The sequence below is a fragment of the Dicentrarchus labrax genome, unplaced genomic scaffold (assembly GCF_905237075.1).
Source record: "Dicentrarchus labrax unplaced genomic scaffold, dlabrax2021, whole genome shotgun sequence".
NCBI classification, from domain to species: domain Eukaryota; kingdom Metazoa; phylum Chordata; class Actinopteri; family Moronidae; genus Dicentrarchus; species Dicentrarchus labrax.
The window spans coordinates 1,700,492-1,712,722 of record NW_026136717.1 but is presented as its reverse complement, the minus strand read 5'-3'; the positions used below and the strand labels follow the sequence as shown (position 1 = coordinate 1,712,722).

Here is a 12,231-nt window from a genome sequence, read left to right as displayed (position 1 = left end):
GGCGCTATACAAATAAAACTGAATTGAATTGAATTGAATGGGAGGTTTTCCAACAGGAACTCCACAGGCATTTTTAACTTTACCCAGTTAGTTTGATTATGTTTCATGTATTGTATTTATGTCTCTGATGAGTTTGTTGACGACAAAAAAAGCTGTTCTTGTGGGTATTATGAAAATAAACCAAGCTTGGACTTTAGCCCGGCATCTGTCTATTTCCACACATCTGGCATCCTATACTAACAAACACAACCCTAGGCCAGAAAGATGATACCACTTTCTGTACCAATGTTCTGCAGCTACATTAAAGACAACAATGCTCTTCTCCGTGCTAATAACTCTCAGATTGAGATGGGGAATAAGGTAGTGTTGTCGAGGTTGCTAGCGTGGAGGGAGAGGGCCTCTGGGTTTGCTATGAAAACAAAGCCAGGCTGGTGAATTGGAGACTTAATGGGGGATGTTGGAGGGGAGAGGGGTATGTATGTGTGTGTCTGGGAGAGGAGGTCGAGGAATGGGGGATGTGGGGTGTGGTGCGGGGGCAGTAGCAGGAGTCCTGTGAGTCTGTAATAAATCCAGCTGACTGTTGTTTGAGAGCCCATACTGTGTCCTATGCACCTCACTGTTAGAGTGGTGTACAAAAGCACCTGAAGCTACAGTAACTGCCGGTAGGTCTAAGCGGGAAAATGGAGGAATATGTGAAACTTTTATGTGGTTATCCAAAATTCCTTATTTTTATATTATATACTATATACTGAACTGATGCAGTGTATCAGAAAGTACTGAACACTGGCACTGAAGCCTTGCAGAAGTCCTGTTTATGTAATCTACAATCAGATTTTATATGATTTAGTATTATGTTTTCTTACGGTTGGTATACAAGAGGCAGATTAACAATAGATCGGTGAAAACAGAAGCAACAAAGGCCAAGATATCCCAACAGACCAGCACACAGCAGTGTGGCATGGCCTGAAGGCAGCCAAAGATCAGCGGTGTCCAGAAGCCAATCCACCCTCCGGCCACTCGTAAGGAGACAACTGGCTGGCTGGAGAGAAGAAAGTGGCAATCAGTGCTCAGCTTAATGCAAATTTAAACTCACTCATTCGTAACTATGAGTCTCAGAAGGTGGTGAGGTTTCCAGGCAGTGATCTCCTCCACGCCTGAAGAGGTGAATGCTTGATCGTGTACCAGTCTGCATTATGGCATCTCCCACCATCCTTTACCACCTCTGCTTCTCCACAGCGGACTCAGGATTCGTCACACCGATGGAACAGAAGCACAGCCAAAGAGAAACAGACAAACCCTGAATAGTCTATTATGTGGAAAGCACCCACATCCCCAGTATATTTCAGTTCACATCCTAGTTCAGTGCTCTCAGTATTTTTTCTACCCCAAATCACAGTTCATTCTCATACACATACTCATACATCTGCAAAGGATGCATGGGGTAATACAGAAGGAAGAGTGAATACGATCCTATTGAGGTAGCATCATTTCTCACTGATTAGCTGGAGGGGCACGCAAGGCTTCATAAAGTTATTACATTATAGGTGAGAAGTTTCATTTTAAAACAAAAAGGTTTCACATTATAACATGAAACAGATACATTTTTCTTTTTCTGGCGTGGCAGCAATACGCTGTTGTAGTTTTGGTCTGAGATGCTAGTGCCCTAGTAACCCTAACCCAATATCCAGTGGCAAGTAAATTTCATATATATAACCTTTGCTATTAGAGTTCAACTTTTGACAAGCTAATATGTGCAGTTGACCAATAACAAATGTCTCCACTGCTGACCTCTCAGGGGTTTCTTAGCTGTGTTGCATCATTCACTTTTATATTACCCTGTTACTGCTAGAAAAAGAGACATGTTTGAGACAGTTATGAGTCGAGAGTCATTGCTAAAGTTTCCAATTAGCAGTCAAGCTAGCTTGGAGAGCTTTTGTGACTGACCAGTGGCTGCATGTGCTCAGCTAGCTAATGTGCTAGCGATTAGCTTGTTAGCTATGGTAGTCTGCCAACAAACACTCAGCAGCACCTTTTTTGCACGGACGTGCAGAGGCACTCTAACTGCGGGTTGAATCAGTGTTTTGTCATTTCAGTCAGAGACAAGAGATAGCACAATGGTAATGACATGATATGAAATGAGTAATGACCTCCTTGGGGAATGGTTATGGTACCACAACACAGGGATATAGATAAGCAGTCAAATAGGAAAAATGTAAGACATACTAATAAAAATATGTGAATTTATGCCTCCTTTTTTTAGTGCCCCTTCACCTAGAAAAATACACATTATACTCACACACACACCTATCCCTCCTGTGTCTCAGCTTGGTGAAATTCAAACCAGGGGTGTTGGGCCATTTGTCCCCCAACTGTGACATCACTCACACTAGGCGACCTCACTCGGATGGGCCTGTTTTTTATGACAGCTGGACGTTTTGAGGTTAACTGGTGTTTAATGATCATGACCACCCTTTAACACACACTCACTAAAAACCCTTTAACAAGTCCCTGCACGCCTGTCTCCCAGCATCCATCAGTGCTCCACGGTCCCCAGTGCTGGGGCAGATGGTTTAAATACCGTGTGAGGGTCACTATCACAAGATTGGAGCAATGCTGCTGTGAACGATATGTGGGCAGGGGTGCATGACAGTCTGTTATTAGGTTATCTGTACAGATAGAGCTTCTATTCACACACATGCACAAGCTGACCGCTTGAAAATGTGTCTCCAGCACATGATCAACATTTGGACTGTCAACAGTCAGGTTGGATTAGTTGAGTTGCAGTGTGTAACATTTAGGAGGATCTATTGTCAGAAATGAATTATAATATTCATATGTATGTTTTCATTAGTTTATAATAATCACCTGAAAATAAGAATCTTATTTTTGATAGCTTAGAATGAGCCGTTTTCATCTACAACAAAAGTGGGACAAACCAAACACTGGCTCTAGTTAGGGTCTTCCACGTTGTTACAGGTACAGTGTTTCTCCTACACACTTGGAAGGCTGAGCTGTTTTCATAGTAGTTGAAATCTACAACTTCACCACTAGATGCAACTGAATCCTACCCACTGGTCTCCCATTTATTGATCCGCTTCGTGACAACTTGGGTCTTAGTTTTTAGTTTTGGTCATCATTCCTATTGGTTACACATCTGGAAAGTTGTCACTGGAAACTGTTTTCCAGTGACCACGAAAGGGCAGGCGCTTTAAAAAAAACACTCCGCAAGTGATTGGATGAACCATTGGTCCATCTATCATCCAATCAGATCAATAAACCATATAACGTAGTCAAACTCCAACTAAATCCAGTTGGGGGAAGAGGGAAAACTTTTCCATTCAGAAAAGCCTTCAGTAACATCCGTGACATCCTACTCTCCACTTCTGATATAACCGATGTTAGCAGCATCTATTCTAACCTCTTTCGGATTGTTGTTTTTGAGCTAACAGTAACTCTTACACACCTAGCGGTAAACCATGCCTGTAGTTCACGCTGTAGCTGCCAGTAGTTCCTAGTAGGACACTGATCAGTCAAATCACTCATCAGCTTGAAGCCTAGCAAGATGGATTCTCACTTGATTTTGTGATCTAATGGTTCCAACTGCCTAGCAAGGTTAGATATATTTTTTTTGTGACCACATTTCACCATCTCACAATTAACGTGATGGTATTTTTACTAATAGAAATGACAGCCATAAAAAAAACAAGACTGCAAAAGACCCAAGTTAAACAGAAATACACTTTAATTAAAACATTAATTATGTTGACATACTTTTTCCCCCATAGTATAGAGTATCTGCTTGTTCCAGCACCTCACTGGTCTTAACCATGTACAACATTTTCAGGCTGTGTATGTAAATTGGAATACTCTCCATGTCTCATGGGCGGCTGTGGCTCAGAGGAAAAGCGGGTTGTCCTTAGTTGGTTCGATCCCCGGCTCCTGCCGCCACTTTCAATCTGCTTTCAATCGCTATGCTAAGCTAGACTAACCCTGTCCTGACATCAGACATAACACACAAACATATCTAAACAACAAATGGGGACACTTTTCACAGCAGATATTTGGATTGGCACAGTAGAAAAAGCACAAGTGTTACAAATAGCATAACTAAAGCAGCTAAATGGAATTCAGCCATCATTCATTATATTACCTATTAAGGAACGTCTTCCAAAATCTTTAATTATTCTATCAGTCCCTTCATTTCTTTGAGTGCTGAAATTAAAGATCAGAAAAACATATGGTATGCTTTGAAAAATGGTCTGCAGTCAGATAAAGTATACACAGTTTTTAATTAATGGACTAAAGCAGAAAGCAAGCCGGTTTTAATTAGCTTATTCCTTTATTAAGGCTGTGTTAGGTGCAAAGAATATTAGCTGTAACATACGCTGCTAGTTTGTAGCACTTGCTGTGGCTATGATTGGTAATTTGATTTTGCTGTATTATTTATGAAATTTAACAGCTAGCAAACGCCGAACTAAGCTGGTTTTCACATTGAAGCCGATACTGGCCAGCAAAGAGGTAAATGGGTTCACGCTTCGCTAAAGGACCATAAAATTATTAGTTTCTGCCTCTGGGCTTCACTGGTGTTTCTAGACACATCAGTAAATAATCAGCCGTCCTCAGATAGGCGTTCATATGGACAACCCCCAAAGTGTATTTCATTCATCTGCTGCGTCTGATGTTGAGACTTCCCACCAGCTTCTCTTTTTTTTTTTAATACATTTTTTTAAATGAATCTTTATTAAATCTTTACGATACAAACAGTAAGAACAAGCAAACAGAGTCATTACTACAGAAAATACATTAGTCAAGAACAGAGCCAGGGGGTGTTTCAAATATAAACATTAAAAATAGAGCATAACTGAATGGTTTTAGCAGCTTTCTTATTTTCTGAATCATAGATGGTTTTGATTTACTGTTCCGTTTCCTTACCAAACGCAATAAAAGAAGGTTTAGTTACTAAATTTGGCTTTGTGAATATGATATTTCCCTAAAATGATCAACAAATTAATTAGGTATATTTCTTTCTGTTTTTTATTTTTGTTGTCATGGAAACCAAACAGTACATCTTTCCAAAACAAAGAAAAATCAGAGACAAGTTTATCAGTAATGTATCGGGATAGATCTTTCCAGAAAGTGGTGGTGTAGGGTCAGAACAGGTGCACCATTGTTTCTGGACATATTCCACATAAAGAACAGTTAACACATATGTCAAGCTTAAACCTAAGGAGATATTGCTTAGCAGGATAATACCTATGTATGATTTTGAAAGAGACTTCTCTTACTTTATTCGTAAGGAGGTATTTGTAAAGGAAGGTTCCAGATATTTCCCCAATTCAGGTTGTCAACAAAATTAGACCAATAGGAAACAACATTAGGGGTACTGGTGACATCTCTCTGGAATAAAGAGCGAATGTTACGATTATTATTCCTCGTTGTGGTAGCAAAACATATATTACCAACTGAGGTCAACTTAGGGTCCGAAGCTGGTAAACAGTCTGGTTTTCCAGTCCCTTTTAAGAGAGTTTTCCCACCAGCTTCTCTACATGAAGTATCTCCACACACTGACATCACTATAAACACACAGCTTTCAGGACTGCCTTTATCAACTCTCGCCACAGCAAAGCTGAGAACTGAAGATAGAATAAGTTCTTATTGCTTACAAAGCTGCTCTCTGCTACAATAGATAACATTCAGCAATATGAAACTGAACCATTTAAGCTTTTACTGTAAAATTCCATGAATATAGTAATGCAGTAGCATTTAAAGCAATAATTAATTAATTCAATTATGTTTCAGACACACACACAGCGCCATGTGTTTTTGGGGGAGTGCTCTGAACGACATAATTTGCATTTTTCACTATTGTCCAATTGGATGAATTGAGAGTGACAAAAAAGTTTACAGCTGCTTGGAAATAAATGGAGAACAGTGGTGGCTGTTGCTGGATACCCGCAGCTTTATGAATTTATCACTGATACTATGATCTGGCCCAGAAAGAAAATTAATGATGTACTTGAGTACATATATATATATACAGGGTTCCCACTCTTTTTAAGAAATCATTTTCCAGGACCTTTCAAGGACATTTTTCTGGAGTTTTTCTTGACAATACAGGACAGAACTTGCTCATATATGGTAATTTAATTTACAAGTAAATGGAATGTATTTATATAGTGACTTTCTAGTCTTCCAACCACTCAAAGCGTTTTACACTACATGTCACATTCACCCATTCACACACATTCAGAGTGATGACAAAGGCCATCACTATATGGATGTTTCTGTTTGTGATGGCAAAAGCTTCACAGGGGTTTGTGAGGCCTTCTTGATTTTAATGGGTGTAAGAAAATTTAAAGGGGGCATATTATGCAAAACCAACTTTTTAATCATTTGATTATGTACATTTGGGAATCTGGAGGGCCTATCAGCGGGATAAGTGTGAAAAAATATGACTCAGTGATGTTTTTGTGGGCTGCCATTTTTTCCCGTTAATGACGTTTTCCCCGTTATTGACGTCAGTTATGTTGCCACCCACCACAGTTTACTTCCTTCTTCACTATTGGAGCTCCACCATTGTCACTGTAAAAGAGCAAGCCGGAGAACAAGCAAGCGAGCCCAGCCTGCAGCCTGCAGCCTAATGTCTGGGCAAAGTCTTCAGCAGACTAACGGTTCAGTCATTGGCTGCACAGCCCAACACTAATGTACATATGTATGAGCACAGTGGATTTATTGATTTTTTTTGACGGCAATATCCGTTGGAAGAAACAGAATGTGTGTGAACCTTCGTGTCAGTACAACAGTGGACTGACTGAAAGACTGTTCCTGAAAGAGGGATTGTGGAGAGACGGCAGAGGAAGTAACTAAGTATTTTTAAGAATTGATGCTTTTCATTTTTCGTTTTTCATTGTTCGTGTAATGCTAGCACATGCTAACTGTTGTTAGCTACAGGAGCCTCAATGATGCTAACATAGTTATTGTTTATTAAATGTTTGTTAAATGTTTGTTAAATGTTAAAAGATGAACATGAAATTTATAAGGTGAGATTAATGTATTAAGCCAGCTGGTGCAGATGTCTCCATATTTTTCCCTTCTGCTGATATTTTTATAGAGATTCACACGAAGTTTGTGCCGTGAATTACCAAGCTTCGTGTGGGAGGGACTCTGTAACTGTTGTGGGTTTTGTGACCGGGGGAAATTGGCTTTATGTTCGTCTGTACTTTGTTAAACGTGCTCAGTCAGTAATATGTTTGTGTCGCTGTTAGAGCAGAAAACCTCTGAGCTAACAAACTGTAGCCGCTCATCAGCTGTTAGCTCGTTGAGCTGCATAGAACAGGGAAGATAACGTCAGTTAGCTTTAATTGTCTTTAACCTGGTGACTTACATATCTGCTGGGTAGCTCAGTATCTGTTCACCATGTGGATTAGTACAGCAGTGATCAGAAGACACCGTACTGTGTACCATGTATAAATTCAGCAGTGGAGGTCATTAGTTTGGTAGCATTGTAGCTTTGATTAGCACACAGCAGCTCTGTGATGTCACTGTGTTACTATAGTAACTGAGTCTGTCGGACTTTATGTTGTAATACGAGGGACAGTGTGATCGATAACCCTCGTTAGAAACTACCAAAACACCGGGAGTGAGTTATGGTGATTCTTTTCTGTTTGTGTAACTTGCTAACGTGCTAACCAGCTGGGGCTAGCTTCGTTGTTTTCTGTGTGTGTGTTACAGTGTGTACATTAACTTGATCTACGTGCACCGGAGTTAATGATAGAGCTACTGTGAGAGAGAAACAGTCAAACTGCAGGGATTCATTAGTTTAGTAATATTGTGTAACTATGACGCTCACTAAGCTGTTTTGTGAAGTCAAACACTGCTTTGTTATTTTATTTTATAACTTAAGACAACTTTGAGCCACAATGAGCTGTTGTACTGTATTATACTGTATTATATTACACTGTATATTATATTATACTGTATTATATTACACTGTATATTATATTATACTGTATTATATTATACTGTATATTATATGCTGCCTTACAAGTAACACTGAATCAGCCTTGTTTTACAGGTGAACTGATGAAGCTCAGGTGTTCCTGGACCCATCAGAGGACAGAGACAGCTGCAGCATCAGGACAGTCTGAAGGACACGATCTGCACAGTTTACATAGAAGTTATAGCTTTGTTACTTACAACATGTGTAACTGGAATATGAATTAAACATAAATAAAGTGTTTTACTTTTAAGAAGAGTTTTGGTCGTTTTTAAATTCAGTAATGAGTGTGGTTTTAGATCAATAACATGTTATTTCACAGAGGTTTTATAAAGATTTCCTGCATGTACAAGAGTTGAAAACCTGGTTCGTGTAACATCTATCAATATGAAAATGTTAAACCTGTATTAATGACATTAAACACAATACATTACTGTCTCACAATCAAACTTTATTACGTTGGAAGATAAATGACATGACAATATATAATATAAATGATAGAATATTCAGTATATATACAGTATTTTTAATGGGGTTCAAACATAATTGCAGCTTTTACAAATATCTGAAGGTTAACTTCGGTAGTAATACTTTTAAGTTAAAATATCAGACTATGAAATATGGATACAGTACAGTTAACAGTTGGTTACTTGGCAGTTTTTCAACCACATCAACAAGTTACTTTATAAGATGAGTGATTCCTTCAGTTATGTTGACATGTTGTACAGTATAAACTATTCCAGGCATATAATATGTTCAACTTCACTGCTGTACCTATAAACACTAACAATATAGCAGTATTTACCTGAGGAAAACGTCACAGAAAGCTGTAATCCTAATTGTTGATGTTGTTCATTTCTCTGTGATTTCAGGTCAGACTCCCGCTCTAACATGTCCGCTGGTGAAGTTTTTGGTTTAGAAGCAGTAATTGAATTAATATTGAAGGTAGAAATGCAGATAAACTCAGTAGCAGTGAGGAGCTAACTGCCAACTGAGGCAGAAGTGGGAGGGGCCGGAGCGTCATCCGCGTGAACCACGTCATAATGCCGACCAATCAGAGCAGACTGAGCTTTTCGGGAGGGGGGCCTTATAGAGACAGGAGCTAAAACCGATCGATTCAGACAGAGGCTGAAAAGAGGTGCTATAGGCAGTATGAGAAAAATAATGTGTTTTTTGAAGATTAAAACATCTAAACCTATTGTAGTAGAGCCACAAAATACAATTATGAACCTGAAAAGGAGCATAATATGTCTCCTTTAATATACACTGCACTGTAAAATAAAATAAAAACACAACCAAAGCTTGTAATAGTACAATGGCTGGGTGCTAAATAACTTACTGTAAAATAACTGAACAAATACTTATTTTACTGTTCATTTTAGAAATGTATCTATAAATTATAGATTTGTAAATGTATTTCATGTCAAAAAGGACATTTCTTTAAATAAATAGTTAGTTATTTATTCTGTGCCTATCAGCATATGAAGTGGACTTGGAGAGCCACTTCTGGGTGTATTTCACTTGATTCCAATACTCATCTCTCCAGCTCACCAGAGAATGCCTTTTTTAAAATATATTTATAACACTGAGACTCTAAGTCAAGAGGTCTAGATATTTTTTTACCTCAAAGCTACTCAGTGACAGATACAAGAGCACAGACATAGACCAAGATACACCATCACCTGATAAGATTGTATGGCAGCCAGGATGTGCCAAGAAAGTGAAAGACTTGAAAATGACAACAGGACAACACTAGAAAATAAGACAGAGGTGCAGAAAAGTACAAAGAATGTTCCTTTTATTTTGGACTTTTCAAGGAAAATACAATTTATCACACCATGGTCTTATTATCTTTCAGTTTGGCCAACATACTGTTTCATTTAAATTTTAATTTCAATCAGTTCCAGAAAGAGCAACCTCTTTATTTGCTGTAATGTAAAAGCAGTATATAAATGTAGTCTGTATATTTAAAGGCTCTATATGAAACTTTCAGAAAACCATTTTTAATAGTCACACCAGTGGCCGTTAAGTTACATATTAAGAGGTTGCATATTTATTATTGCTAACTTGATCATGAGGCCCTGCACGTTGAGAAATGGCGTGAGATACCTACAGTGTCATATTGTGAAGTGGAGGGCCATTGACTTATGATGCGTATCCACAGGGGCGTTTTTGGACACTTCTGGCTGCACATAATTGGACGAACACTTCTGATAACCTTATGCTATGAGACTAGCAAGTACAGGAAAGAATTTGTTGTCTGTTATTGGAGCACAGAGCAAAAGGGGCGGGACTAAAGAAGGGCAGATTCCTTATAAGCCTGGACAACATTTAAAGGTACATTGTGTAGGAATTTCTCCCATCTAGCGGTGATATTGTATTTTGCATTCAAACGAATAGTGCTCTCTAGCGCCTCGCGTTTTCAAATGTGTATTGCAACTACGGTAGCCGTTATGTACCAAGAAGCTATGACAACATGTCTTCCAATACCACTTAATCGAGTTGTCTTTTGGGTGATGAGGTTCGTTATTTAAAACAAACTACAAACTGCATTGAATCATTAGTGTGAGCATTTATAAGTAATTACTCCTTGAGCAAGATAGTGAATTATGTTGCCATTCCTTAGAGTCAAGCTCCATGGTCGTGTAGCTGCAGTATTGTGCAGAATGCTCTTGTGAGTCATTTCTGCCATCACCTAAAAAAAATAAGGTAATTTCAAAAATAACACATGTATGATAGATGCTTGCAAAATCAGTTTCATTGTATAACACCATAAAAATGTATGTAGAACAAGGACAAATTTAAAACACACACCTGACCATTCGCATGTTCATGAATTTGAAGAGGAGAGCAACTTTAGTGTAGTTGTTTCTGGAGAGTAAGATGTTTGTGGAAAGAAGAAAGTCCCCAGCCAGCATGCCAAACTTCAGCACAGGCTGGGAGTTCCATTGGCAATGTCCATTGGGGCAGATCTAATGGTCAGATAAGAGTAGCCTAATAAATTCACAAGGCATATACAGTGCTGTCTGTTACCATACATTGTGATGTGATGTGACTGTCAAGGCTTACCCATTCAACGCTCATTGCAGTGCCCCTGATGGCGATGTTTGTTGGAAAGGGGGCAACACTGTCACACACCAAACCAGTCCTCAAGACACCAGTGCATCTGTCCACGGTAAAGAGTAGCAATAGATTATGACTCACCGCAAGGAAATTGGTGGAAGATATTCCTCATCAGAGCTGTTGTCCTGTTCACCATGAAATGAGGGCCCCTCTTCTGGCCAATCAATCCTTTAAGATACAATATACTCAGAAAATAGCAACAATAATGAAGACTACACAACTCAATAGAAATAATAATAATAATAATAATAATAATAATAATAATAATAATAATAATAATAATAATAATGTTTTAAAGAGTTCGGTCTAGACCTGGTCTATTTGAAAAGTGTCCTGAGATAACTTCTGTTATGAATTGGCGCTATACAAATAAAATTGAATTGAATTTAATTGAATTGAAACCAATGATATAATAGAATAGATGCCACTTACACACTGTTCATGGGGTTATTGAAGGTATTTTCGTTCAACTCCTCTTCAACAATGCTCATGTCATGCGTGCTATGGGAATAAATGATAATTAAAAAACATGTATTAGATGAAAACATGCAACCAGAGAGTATTGAGAAGGGACACAGACTACAGAGTTAAAAACAATGACAGTTTATGGGTTACCTCTTCTCAAGGGTTTCAATTTCCTTCATGTTCATCTCTGAAAACAACAATCATAACACACTATGAGGTATAGGTAGATACAAGTTTTATATGAAACTTGTACTAAAACAAACAATGACAAAATAAATTATTTCCATGCAATGACATGCCTATCTGTCCCACTGGAAATGCTTGACAATGCTGGAGGCGTTGGCACTTGAGAAAGTTTTGCCTTGATGGGGGTTGATGTGTTCCCATTCCAAAGAGTACTCTCCTAACTGGACAAATCAGATCAGGTTTATTGACCAATGTTTTTTACATACAACTTGACTCCAGCAGTTGTTGACTCTATCCAACCTGTAGACAATTAACACTATAGACACTATACATACAGATTACTGCACAGGTATGTATTATTCAATGTGAAGTCACAGTATATATAATAAATAACAGTAAATGTCAGACAACATACAACTTGCGGTAGCCTTTGATGTGCAAGTGATGCAATCAGTCATATG

General features: G+C 38.5%; 1 protein-coding gene across 1 annotated transcript in view; it reads right to left on the bottom strand.

Moving 5' to 3' along the window:
• The window catches only part of sstr1b (somatostatin receptor 1b), a 251,490-nt gene that overhangs the window by 82,924 nt on the left and 156,335 nt on the right, over positions 1–12,231 (bottom strand). The window lies entirely within an intron of this gene.